The sequence below is a fragment of the Rutidosis leptorrhynchoides genome, chromosome 6 (assembly GCF_046630445.1).
Source record: "Rutidosis leptorrhynchoides isolate AG116_Rl617_1_P2 chromosome 6, CSIRO_AGI_Rlap_v1, whole genome shotgun sequence".
Taxonomy (NCBI): Eukaryota; Viridiplantae; Streptophyta; class Magnoliopsida; order Asterales; family Asteraceae; genus Rutidosis; species Rutidosis leptorrhynchoides.
This window is the reverse complement of record NC_092338.1, coordinates 366,427,463-366,441,974: the sequence shown is the minus strand read 5'-3', so window position 1 is coordinate 366,441,974 and position 14,512 is coordinate 366,427,463.

The following is a 14,512-nucleotide window of genomic DNA, read 5'->3' as shown; positions in this document are numbered from 1 at the left end:
CTCTAATGTTTTAGAGATTATTCATTTCTAATTCAAGTCGAAAATCAAATGAGCTTAATATGATATTAACTCATTAAATCTGTATTACATCAAAAGAAAATATACATATATTTTCATAAAGATTGTAATAAAATTCTCTGGTAGAAAACATTACTCGTGAAATTTTTTTTTAACGGGTAGGTAATACCCGAGAGATATTTAAATTCACAATTAATATGTTACATTCTTTGATTCTAATTCAACAATCATCAACTATACTCCCTACTTTTACAACAATACACATTCTTTTATAGAAATCAAAACAACCATACTCATTTGAATCTAATTACATATTCTGATTTTGAAATTTCAGAATTCAATTCGAGAAATAACCGAAATCATCACTCTTAGATTCCTGCACCTATCAAAACTATACTTTGACTTCAAAACTGTACTAGAACATCATTTCTATTCATGGAACCCAGAAGAATAATTGTAAAATTCAAAATCCTAGAACATCATATGTGTTCAAACCCTTCAAAATTCCTGAAGACACGCGAGATGATGATCCAACCACACATTACCCACCGTCATGCACCTGAAAAGCTCTCGAAACCAAAGTTATAGTTTAACACGTATCCGTGTCAGACCCTTTGACATTTATTACCAAATATAAATTTTCCACATCTTTCCAAAGTAGACAGTTTTGTCACGGCTCCAGCAAATCACCTTCAATTGTTTATACAATTACCCCTTCATCATTGTTACCGGGGAACCTTTTATATCTCGCCACATTAGCAGTAAACTTATCAACAACTTTAATAAACTTCAACTTAAACCTCTCTGAAAAGTCATTATACTTATTCATTGAAACTCCATCATGTACTCACCTACATCCTGTAACAATAATTGTCATACCAACTACTGGGAATCAGTAATCAGTATTTTGAAATTCGCAGCGATTCTACGCTAACAGTTATATGTATACATATAACGCCTAACCCCAATACTTACATACTTTGAATGTGAAGTTTCTGAAAAACACCCTGAATTACGAATTAGTTCTCAAAATGCTGATGAAGCAGCAAAAACTGTAAACGACTTTAACAGTCAAAAGTTTGATGATAAAGAATGGTATGGTGGTAAAGCTGAGAAAAAGAGAAGGTTTGGAACTGAAAAACGGATTGAGTAGACCATGAAGGAGACCAATGACAAATACAAGGACCAAACACTGTATTTAAAGAATCCTGATGATTCTGTTTCTGATGAAGTCATTAACGAATACCTTGCTCCTTACTCTAAAACCTTTGTGGACAATATTCTTCATCATCATCTTATCTTAAATATTCTAAGATATCATCATATCTTCCATTATAAATATCCTCCATATTTCTGAAGATATTTCCATAACTATTCTTACCTGAAACCATTACCTCTTCATGCTATCTGTGTTATATCATAAAAGAAACTATTTTAGTTCTAAATGCCAAAATCTTCGAGTTTAAAATATGAATGTTTTGAAGTAGTGTTGGGAACTGAAGCATGAGTTAGTATAATATAATGACACTTGATCAACGTGATTATATTACAGTAAGTCATGCTGAGTTTTTAATGGAACGTGATGATTCACAGAACATACCGTCATCATGTGCCATTTACACGACTCTTACATTCTACCCAATTTCCAAAAATATTAAGAACATATCTTCTTGATAGTTCTATCTTTTTGGATATTCTGGTAATTTACCAAATCAAGATCGTGCAATTACGATTTCCTTCTTAAGAACATTAACTATGTTCATTTCAAAATCCATACCTACGAATTCCGGACCATTATTCGCTTAACTTGAAGTCGGGAAGAGGAGACAAAAGTATGGAACTCTTGAATATAAAAGAAAATATAAAGCTCGACAACAACACATAAATTACAAACCGTACATATCAATACGTATTGCCACGTAAGGCACGGGAAAATTAAAAACACTATAACCGCAAGGTAATAGTAGAAGTGAATAAAATCCTCCGGTGGTAGATGAAAGAGAAGAATGACAGATATGAAAGTTAGGAGTATATCAAGAATCAGTACTGGATGGAGCATATTAACGAATGTTTAAAGAATGAATTGAGGAGAAAGAATAGAAGATGTTAGATATGGAAAATAAGGAAAAGAAGGGGGTGGATTTATAGTAAAATATCCGACAGGTCAATCGAAACAGATTATTGCATTTAATCAAAGAAGATCCTGATTTGCTAAATCGCCGAAGAACCAAATCTTATTACGAATATTTTCTTTAAATCGCATGAATTCCGGAAATCAATCATAACTACGTCATCAGTTAAAACGATTCTACATTTACTCATTTCACTCTCTTGCGATAGCTTCACTTATACTCTTCGTATAATCAAATTGATTTATCTATATTACTCAATGATGATGAAACTCTATTTTCAACTCATATTCGCCATGAAAACATTTTTATAGTTAGCCATGATGACCTCGATCAAATTTCGGGACAAAATTTCTTTAACGGGTAGGTACTGTGATGATCCGGAAATTTCCGATCAAATTTAAACTTTAATCTTTATATGTTTCCGACACGATAAGCAAAATCTGTAATATTGAGTCTCGAAAGTTTTGAAATATATATTCATGTAATCAATTACCCTTTGACTATGCTCAACGATTCACGAACATTTATGTGTATACTGATATGTATATATAATATATACTTATTAATTGAAAACATTAACAAAGTATTAGATATAAAATACTTTACATAAAAGTATTTGTTTCAATATGTTTATCGATGGAATTAAAAGATAATATCATATGATTAAATTATCAGATACATTGAATTATGATTACGAGTCTCTGTTATGAGGTCCACGTTGATTTGAGAAATCATTTCTTTTTAGCGGTATTCGGAATATTTGGTAATGTGATTTACAAGTAAGAACAAAAGTTTCATTAACGAGAATTAGACAAAAGTTAGTGGAGATTCCTGCTTAACTTTCAATGCATGCTTTACAATGATTGTCTCGTGTCTTTTGGTAAGATAATGATTAGTTTTCATAATATTGAAAATGTTTTACGATATAGATAAAACCTTTTTAAATGATGATTTGGAATATAATTAATTTTGGAAAACCAAATTTATAAGTACTCGATTTAGTTTCAAGCGTACAAAAACGTTTTCAGTTTAAAAAGAACTTTATTATTAAAACGTATATAACTTTGATAAATATCTAGAACCACTTTTGACAACTCATTACTTAACCAGTATGATAAAGATAACGATATTTATATTTTATTTTATTAAATATATATATAACGATTTAAATTAATACGCGTATTATACGTACATAGTTTTATACTTTTACTATACTATAACTTTACCTTTACTTTACTTTTACTTTACTTTAATTTTAATAATTCATACTTTAATAATTCACTTTAATAATTCATACTTTAATAATTCACTTTAATAATTCATACTTTAATAATTCACTTTAATAATTCATACTTTAATAATTCATACTTTAATAATTCAAGTTAATAATTCATACTTTAATAATTCACTTTAATAATTCATACTTTAATAATTCACTTTAATAATTCAAAAATCTATTATAAATAGAATTCAATAGGTTTCATTATTTCATAGAAACTTGAAAATATATTTCTCTAAACTCTCTCAATCGAATTACATATATATATTTACTTAGTATTATTTCAAGATATTATTAGTATACATAAAATACTACGACGGAGTTATATTCAGACGATTTCAAAATAAGTTTTCAAACGGGATAGAGCTAAGGAAATTATGGGTTATAGCTATGGAGGTTATGGGTATTGTTCGAGGGTATTGCTCGTCAGGTCAACCTAACGTTTATCATTTTCGTTGCGTCTACGTACTTTCCTGCAATATTGAATCACAATATTGATACGTTCGTGAATCCGAGACAAACCCTGCACTTGTTCAGTGCCGTCATATACATAATTGCTACGAAATACAGTATGTGAGTTTCATTTGCTCCCTTTTTAATTGCTTTTGCAATATATATTTTTGGGCTGAGAATACATGCACTGTTTTATAAATGTTTTACGAAATAGGCACAAGTACTAAAACTAATTCTATGTGGGTTTAAACCAGAAATATACCCTTAGCTTGGTAACATTAAACTACTTGTCTATGTACGGTAGGCGCGAATCCTAAAGATAGATCTATTGGGCCTGACAAACCCCATCCTGACTATGGGATGCTTTAGTACTTCGAGGTTATTTTAAACACACCTGATCTGGTGTACTTCAGAGGGTAAAACATGAACGTTAAGGCTTGTTACCGAGTGCCTACAACTTATAGAATACTTTTATACACTTGCGAGTGTACGGATATTTATGGAAACTGAAATCTTGTGGTCTATTACTATTACGGAAATGATTGATTATGATAAACTAATGAACTCACCAACCTTTTGGTTGACACTTTAAAGCATGTTTATTCTCAGGTATTAAAGAAATCTTCCGCTGTGCATTAGCTCATTTTAAGGATATTACTTGGAGTCATTCATGACATACTTTGAAAGACGTTGCATTCGAGTCGTTGAGTTCATCAAGATTAATATTAAGTCAATTATAGTTGGATGTAATATAAAATGGCATGCATGCCGTCAATTTTTGATGTAAAGAAAGTTTGTTTTTTAAAAATGAATGCAATGTTTGTAAAACGTATCGTATAGAGGTCAAATACCTCGCTATGTAATCAACTATTGTGAATCGTTTATAATGTATATGAACGGGTCCTTTCATACGACGATATCTTGGAATTTCTAATATCAATGGATGATGAAGAAGATTTATCCATAAGGGTTTAAATTCAGAAGCAAGGTATTCGCTAAAGATTTCATCAGAAACAGAATCATCAGATTCTTTAAATACAAAGTTTGGTCCTTGTTTTTGTCCTTGGTCTCCATCGTGGTTAGCTCAATCCGTTTTCCAGTTCCAATTTTTCTGAGTTTTTCCAACATACTATTCTTTATCATTAAACATTTCAAAACATTTCAAAAAATTTTGAGACTCAACATTGTAGACTCTGCTTATCGTATCAAAATAGTATAAAGATTAAGTTTAAATTTAGTCGGGAATTCCCGGGTCGTCAAAGTACCTACCCGTTAAAGAAATTTCATCCCAAAATTTGAGTGAGGTGGTCATGGCTAACTATAAAAATGTTTTCATGACGAATATGAGTTGATAAATAAAGTTTTATCATCATTGAGTAATGTGGATAAAACAATTTGATTATTCGAAGAGTACGAATGAAGCTATCATAAAAGAATGAAATGAGTAAATGCAGATTCGCCTTAACCAGTGACGTAGTCATGGTTGATTTCCAGAAATCAAAGAATTTAAAGAAAATCTTCGAAATCTATAAGATTTGATTCTTCAGCGAATAAGGAAATTAAGATCTCCATAATTAAATACGGTGATTTTCCTCGATTACTCTGTCTGAGATTTCCATTATAAATTAAACTCTTTCGTTCCATTATTCTCACCATTCCTATATTCAATTTCCAAATTCAACAGATTGTGAAAATACTTAATCCAGTTCTGATTCTTGTCCTTATTCTTACTATCTCAACTCTCATTCTCATTTTTCAACTTCCACCGGAGGAATCTGATTTCTTCTACTTCGCCCTTGGGGTTATAGTGTTTTTAATTCTCCCGTGTCTTTAGGTTGCGATAAACATTGATATACACGGTTTGTAGTTTATGTGTTGTTATCGGGCTTTATATCTTCTCTTATACTTCGAAGTCCTTGCTTCTGTTTTCTATAATCATTGTCATCCCCAGTTAATACTCCCCTCTATTTGCTGCGATTTATACTCCAATTTCTATTTCCGAGCTTTGTCCCTTTGTAAAACAGTTAATAAAGCATTTGCATGTATTCTCAGCCCAAAAATGTATTGATGTAAAAAGGGAGTAAATGAACTCACAATACTGTATTTTGTAGTAAAAATACATATGACGACATTGAACAACTGAACAATGCAGGGTTGGCCTCGGATTCACGAACCTATATCATTTGTATATATATATATATATTAACACATATAATTGTATTCGAACAAATTTATATATTATTACTATTAGTGATCTAATTGTTATTTAATATTTTATAGGTTTTATTAATTAACTAAGTATATTTATTTTATATATACTTTTTAAAAAATATTATACAATTATGTTATATGTATTAAATATATAATTAATATTCATTGGTAGTAATATTAATAATAGGATTAGTATTAATAAAAATGATACTTATAATGATAATATTAATAATAATGTTAATATTGATAATAAAGATGATAATAATATTAAAATATATAAAATTTTTAATAATAATAATAATAATAATAATAATAATAATAATAATAATAATAATAATAATAATAATAATAATAATAATAATAATAATAATAATAATAATAATAATAATAATAATAATAATAATAATAATAATAATAATAAAAGAATACAACCTTTGAAGAAATAAGCTTCAAAAAAAAAACGCAACTGCCTGGACTCGAACCCGTGACCTCTTGCTTAAACACCCACACTCTAAACCACTGAACTGTTACTTAATAATTGAAATAATTTGTCCATACAATTCTTTAATTGCTGGTCTGTTTATTAACCCAAATTCGTAGCAGCCCAATTAGTAACCCAACTTCGTAGCAGCCCAATTATATGGCCCCGAATTGTTAAGCGTGGTCCATTAACAACCCTAAATCCATTTAATTGTGGTAGCTCCTATTGTTGATAAAAAAAAATGGCATGGACTGGTTTCGAACCCATGACCTCTAGATAATCACCAACACCCCTAACCATCTAATCTACCATGCTTTTTTGTTTTACTAACCCTTTAATTACTTTTATATTATATATCAGTTTCTTCATCTTCTTCATTATCATTACCGTAAGCATTATCTCATCAATATATAACATGATCCTCCTTAACTTCACCATTATAAACGAAATCATCATCACCTAATGATCATAATAACCATTATTATAATCCTAGTATCATATCATTATTATCCTTGTTCCCAAAAGAAGTCGATGGGTATAAATTTTGGGTTTGAGGTTTACGAATGAAGTGGAAACAGAATAGTTAGCAACACTATTCACCTTTGTAACCAGCAGGAGAAAGACAACGTCATATGTCCAGATTTATCTCGGTCCAATAGAGAAACTCGGCCCAATGAAGAGTCTCGGCCCAATGACACCAACTCACGGTCCAACTAGAAAGATAACAATTACAGGTCACGGCCTAAATGGCAATTCCAATTATAAAGGTCCAACAAAAATTTCGGCTGTTTTGTTTTATTTTGTCAAACCCGAACAGAAACAACAATGCTAATAATTGTTATTCTATCAAGTGGATGTGAGGTGGGGTAATTACTTTATATATGTCTTTATATATGTCGGCCAATAATGGAAAGAAAAACATGATACCATCGACTGTAGCAGCAATGGTTAACCTTTATAGGTTTGGGTATTCGAACAGTAACAATGGGCATAGCAACAGCTTAAGTTAGCTCAAGAATATAAACTGCAACAGTAGCAGTATTAAGTACCATCGAGCAGTAAAGTACAGCGTGTTTCAATGGTGAAGAAACGATGGTGATGATTTTAAATGGGTCTTGTGGATTCTGGGTTTGGACTAGAACATGAGCAACAACACAGATGCAGCAACAGCTGTAATTCGCAATGGAAAACAACGAAAAGAAAAAAAAATGCAGCAGGTGTGGACGATGATGGTTATCACGGTTGGGGGTAATCATGTATGGGTGTTATATAACTCAAGTGTGTATGTGTATATATAAATATAGAGGAAATAGGTGGTGTTTGTAGGTTGTTTCGGAGGTTGATGCTTGTAGCCGTAAGGGAGAAGCAAGAAAATAAGGTGGTGATTGTTTCAATTTCTAATAAAGTAGTGGTTGTAGTGTTGGACCGTAGGTTGTGGTGGTTCACCATGGTGTTTAGGGTGGTGATTGTGTATAATGGTGGAATGGCGGATGAGGGTGACGGATGGCTAGGGAGGTCAAGGTTGATGGTGGGTTTCCTAGTTTATGTACATGTATATTTTTTATATATGGAGAGTAAGAGGGTGAGAACCAAGTAGATGATGATGTGGCTTGGTCCTCGGCTAAACACAAGGAAAATCGAAGGTGATGGTGGCTGCGATGGTTTGGTTTAATGGTGGGTTTGGTTGATGTAAGAGAGAGCCAAAGAAGAAGATAGAAGGATTTTGTTTATCTCTCCCTCATAATTGTATCTATATGTCTAGATATATAATACCATAATTTAAATTAATAAAATTTTATAATAATAATTAGGAATCATAAGAACATGATTTAAAGCAGAAAAAGAAAAAGTGAGGTTGATTGATACATTAACATTCATGGATAGTTATTATTCGGCATAAAAACAAGAAGTGAAAAAAATTAAAGTTGGTCCCATCATTGTTAACTGTCACTAGCAAAGGCAAGAAGCAATTTAAAGATCCTTATTTAATTTAAGAGTGTGTTAGTAGTTGCATAAAGATACTCAAATGAGCTGGCAATGAAAAGGAAGTTAGTGGGAAATTAGAAAATCGAATAATGGTACACTAGTTCCCCTAAAGTTGATTGCAATAATAATAACGTAGTAGAAGTAATAAAAAGAAAGGCATATTACAATTATAAGTGTCTGTCTGTGTTTGTCAAAAGTACAAGATATCTGACTATATATTTATATGATTCACTTGTCTAAATACAGTTTATATGTACTAAATATGTACAATCATTTAAACGTGTTTAAGAGGATTTAACAATCACCAATATGTCTCTGATTTAAACCTTATAATTTACTAGGTTTATATTTTATACATTTTCCTAATTTAGTATAAAACATACATAGTACCATAATATTTATTATTATTAAACCTTAAAATTTTATATGTGTATTGATCTATATACCTTTAAATCTTAGAACACATATGTTGCTACACATATATATATATATATATATATATATATATATATATATATATATATATATATATATATATATATATATATATATATATATATATATATACATATTTATTTACAAACAATTGTTCTTGAATCGTCAGAAACGGTCGAAGGGTAATTGAATTCATAAAACATTTCAAAAAATTTTGAGACTCAACATTGTAGACTCTGCTTATCGTATCAAAATCATATAAAGATTAAGTTTAAATTTAGTCGGAAATTCCTGGGTCGTCACAATTACTCCGTGTTTGATGCTCTTTCTGTAACACCCCAGCTTAACATGACCACAATATTGTCCGCTTTGCCCGCAGGCGCACGGCTTTTTCTTGGCGACCACACACGAGAAGCACTTTCCAGGAGGTCACCCATCCTAGTAGTACTCTCGCCCGAGCACGCTTAACCACAACGTACTCTCACACCTGCTCTGCCTGTGGTCCCAAAACGAGTTGTGTTATTTAAGCGTGAGTATTACCTTATAATCCCATGATCACTCATGTCTGTGGGCGATGTGGGATTCGCCTAGGGTGTTACATTCACCCCCCTCAGGGACTCATCGTCCTCGATGAGGTTTGCCCCACCACCCCCAACGACACATGAGTGGCTCTGATACCATTCTGTAACACCCCAGCTTAACATGACCACAATATTGTCCGCTTTGCCCGCAGGCGCACGGCTTTTTCTTGGCGACCACACACGAGAAGCACTTTCTCAGGAGGTCACCCATCCTAGTAGTGCTCTCGCCCGAGCACGCTTAACCACAACGTACTCGCACACCTGCTCTGCCTGTGGTCCCAAAATGCGTTGTGTCATTTAAGCGTGAGTATTACCTTATAATCCCATGATCACTCATGTCTGTGGGTGATGTGGGATTTGCCTAGGGTGTTACACTTTGGAAGATCATCCGTGTAAAGTTCAACCCTTAAAGACTCGGGGTTCACAAGGTTTGGGCAAATCAAGGCTAGTTCAGAAAATCGTTGATTATAGGCCTTGAGATCGTTTCCGACCGCTTTTAAAGTTCTTAGCTCTTGTTCGAGCCTTCGGGTTTCTTCACGAGGAAAATATTCAACGATCATCTTTTCCCTTAAATCGGTCCAAGAGAGGGCATGGGCTTCATCGGTACCCACTAATTGTATATAGGTGTTCTACCAAGTGAGCGCGACGCCGGCGAAAGTGTGAGTGGAGTATTTGACCTTGTCTTGGTCCCGACAACCGCTTATGCTAAAGACGGCTTCCGTTTGCTTAAACCATCGGGTGAGCACAACCGGTCCCCCAGTTCCATCGAAAGTGTGAGGTTTGCACCCCATGAAAGCTTTATAGGAGCATCCCTCGTTTGAATTACCGGCTCCAATGTTGTTGTTGTTGTTGTTGTTGTTGTGGTTTTTGCTATTGTTATTGTTGTTGGATGAGTGACTGGCCATGGCCGCATCCACGGCGGTGGCTATCATTTGTTGTAGAGCTTGTTCGGGTGTTTCATGGCGTGGTACACGGCGAGGAGGCATCGTTCCTTCAAAACACAAGAATATCGTTGATTAGTATTCTCAATAATACTAACCGTGATATGGAATAAGGATAAAGAGAAAATTTTCCTTGACTCGCCTTAAATTCTTTATGTCATAATGTCGGAACGTCCATATGAGTCACCGTAATATAATCCCGGCAATTATATCACCCTAATTCATATGTGCATTCGACATTACTTCATAAAGTCAAGGTGGCGTGTCAATCAAATTAAACAACGTGCGATTAAGATGAAATAAGAGTTAGATATGATTAGAAGAGTTCGAGTATAAATGCACAAGTAGTCGAGTAATTCCTACTTCAAGTCTATATGCCGGTTGTAGTCTAGACTCACTAATGTACCCTATGACTCGGGGTTGACACCAATGAACTCTAAATCCCCATAACCAATGCTCTGATACCATCTGTAGCGACCCGACAAAATCGTCATTGACGGTGCCGTCTACTTAGGTCCCGTTACGTGGTCATAAGTCTTTAAAACAAAGTTTGACCAAAAGTATGTCGCATTCATTTCAAATGTAAAGATTGTTTCAAAGTTTACAAGAATAATTCAACCACAAGTTACGTTATAAGTATAAATGAAACCTATGCGATACAATTTAAAAGTAGCCAAAAGACGCTCCATGTATGCATATATACTCGACATCTAATGCAAGTATCAAAATAATGAGTGGAAGCATGTATCACAAAACGTTCAAGGACCTGAGAAAAATATAGAAATCTGTCAACGAAAACGTTGGTGAAATCATAGGTTTAAGTAAGTAAGTAAGTATAAATGAACCACAAGATTTATAACATTGAAATAATAGTAAACCATTCTAAATTTTGATATCACGAGTACCCAATTATCAAGGCTTAACTTTCCATCCAAAGAACCCCATCACAATAGTGTTAGAACATACACTGTTTCTCGAAAATATATTTCATCCAATAACGGTAGCGAACCGTCCAAATGAGGGTTTGTCAAACCCGTATGGCCATACAACATAAGTTCTTGCTTACACCCGGCAAGTGTACCTAATGATAATCGAATTGAGGATTTTGTTCTAACTCGTATGTAGAATGTTTGTTTTCATACTTGTGTTCACTTTGTAAAATGAAACGTTTATGTTTTCTCATCCCAAATGTAAGTTTAAAAGAGTAAAAGTGGGACTATGATCTCACCTTGAGTGCACGAGTAATAAATTACTTCACAAGTAAATGTGTGCAAGAAAGAATACTAGTCTCGACCTAAACAAATAGGTTGTATCAATAACGGTATACACGATTGATCAAAGTGCTCAATTAGTCCTATGGCTCGTTACGACTCGATAAATATAGCATGTGAGTCAACTTGTCAAGTTTCATGCAAGATACAAAGATAAAAGCATGTTAGAATGATTGCATAAGTATTTGGTTAAGTTTGGGTAAAAGTCAACTTTGGTCAAGTCAAAGTCAACGAAAATTCAACACATTCGGGTCGGGTCCCGAACTATTTTTCTAAGTCTAATAATCATATATGAGCATGTTAGAACAAGTTTCATGTTAATCGAAGGTGCGTAGTATAGTTAGAATTAAACGAAAAAGTGCACTTTTGGACAGCAAGGTTTGGAGCGCCGCTCAAGGGTATGGAGCGCCGCTCCATGTATCTTTTCAGCAATTCTGGGCAGTTTTAACACTTAAATGCACGAATCCAACTTCAAACAACCATAACTAATGAACCGTAAATATTCAAAACACGTATCTTATATCGTTGGAAAGGTAATTTAACAAGGAATATAACTAAACACTTTTCATCAAACAAAAACATCATTTACAATAATCGAATTCTCGTCAATTGATCATTAAAGGTTCATTATCAAGGTTTCAAGTTCACAAAATGCATAAGATAATTCGGGAACTTAATACACACATATAATACGCCGTTTCATAGGTAATTACGCATACAATACTACTAAACACTTACAATTAACATTGCAAAGCATTCAATGCACCAAAAACCCATTTTATTTCTTTCAAACCCTAACTCAAAATCACAAATTTAGCAATTATGTTTATGGAGTCTTTCTAAGTCAACCTACACATCAAATTGAAGCTAGTGATGCTAGTAACACATTTAATACATGCACTTTTAACATCTAAAAACATTTAGGCAAACAAATCACAAGATCAAACACACCAAATTTCAAGTTCATGCTAGTTACTTAAAATAACAAGACCGAGCATATAAATCACATATTCATGTTAGACTTGAGCCATAGACACTAATTAACACTTTTATAATTTGAAAACATCAAGAACACAAAATCTAGTAATTTTAGAAAGTTACCCAAATGCAACAAAGTTGGTATGGATTCGAAGAGGAAGATGCAAGGATTCCGAATATGTAATTTGTTTTGATGTTTGTTTCCTTGAAATGATTTAGATGGTGATTCTTTGTATTGGGAGTTTGAGAGAAAAAGGAGGTGGAAGTATTAGAGAGGGAGGTGAAAATGAATGGAGAAGATGAGGGTTTGACTCTTTGACTTAGTCACATCTTTGGTCATTTGGCAAGTCTAGTCCCTCGAGTTTGAATCAGGTACGTGAATTACCTAAACAAGATATTTTAAAAACGCGTATTAACGGAAGATGTTATAATTAAATAACGGACTTTAAAATAGAATAAAGGAAAAAGGAGGGATGTTACATGTTGGTTGTAGGGGTGCATTTAGAATCTCTTCATTAGAATCATCATCTGATGTCATGAAAGGCATGGATTGTTTCCAATCTGTAGTAGTAGAAATCTTTGTTTTGAAAGGAAATTCATTTTCCTTAAAAATAACATCTCTGCTACAAAATATCTCCTCTGTATCTAAAGAATATAACTTGTAACCTTTTTGACCTGGTGGATAACCAAGCAAGATACATCTAATTCCTTTTGCCTTAAGTTTATCTTTGCGTAGTTTGTTATTATGTGCATAACACAAGCAACCTATAACTCTTAAATTGTCATAAGAAGGTTCAGTCTTGTGTAACATTTCAAAAGGTGATTTCCAATTTAAAATCTTCATTGGCATCTTGTTAATCATATAATTGCTGCAAGAACACATTCACCCCAGAATTTATTAGGTAAATTAGCATGTATCTTCAAGGACCTGGCAGTTTCAAGCAAATGCCTGTGCTTTCTCTCCACTACTCCATTCTGTTGAGGAGTGTAAGTCATAGATCTTTGATGCACTATCCTTTTTGACTTAAACCAAGTCAAGCAAGTTTTATTCATTATCTCTGACCCATTATCAGACCTAATGAACTTGATCTTTGTGTCAAAATGAGTGATGACATATTGATAAAAATTGGAAAAAGGTCACAAATTGTTCCTTTGAATGAACTAAATAAGTCCAAGTATATCTTGTGTAATCATCTACAATAGTAAAGAAGTAATGTGCACCATTTAAAGAAGGAACCTTATATGGTCCCTACAAGTCCACATGAATCAAGGAAAAAGGATTTTTTGACCTTGTTTGACTTAGTAAAAATGGAAGTCTGTGTGATTTAGCAACAAGACATGTATCACAATAGAATTCAGAAATGTTTGCCTTTTTACAATCAGTTACATGAATCAGTTTAGAAACTGATGAATGACCAAGTCTTGAATGAAAAATCTCAACTGATACATCATGAGTTTTATTGACCACAACACTATTTACAAAACTTGACAAAGCAACAAAGGAGAACTTTGATGGAACAGTAGATGTAGGCTTGCATATGAACAAATTGTTGAATTCTTCTCCAGCAGCAATGACTTGCTTAATTGAAGGGTCCTGAAATACAAACCAGGTTGGAAAGAATATGGCTATTAGGAATTGTGCTTTTAACAGCTTGCCAACAGATAGAAGATTAACCTTGAACTCTGGTACAAAAAGTACTTCTGAAATGACAAGATTAGGTGCAATTTGGATTTGACCCATTTTTG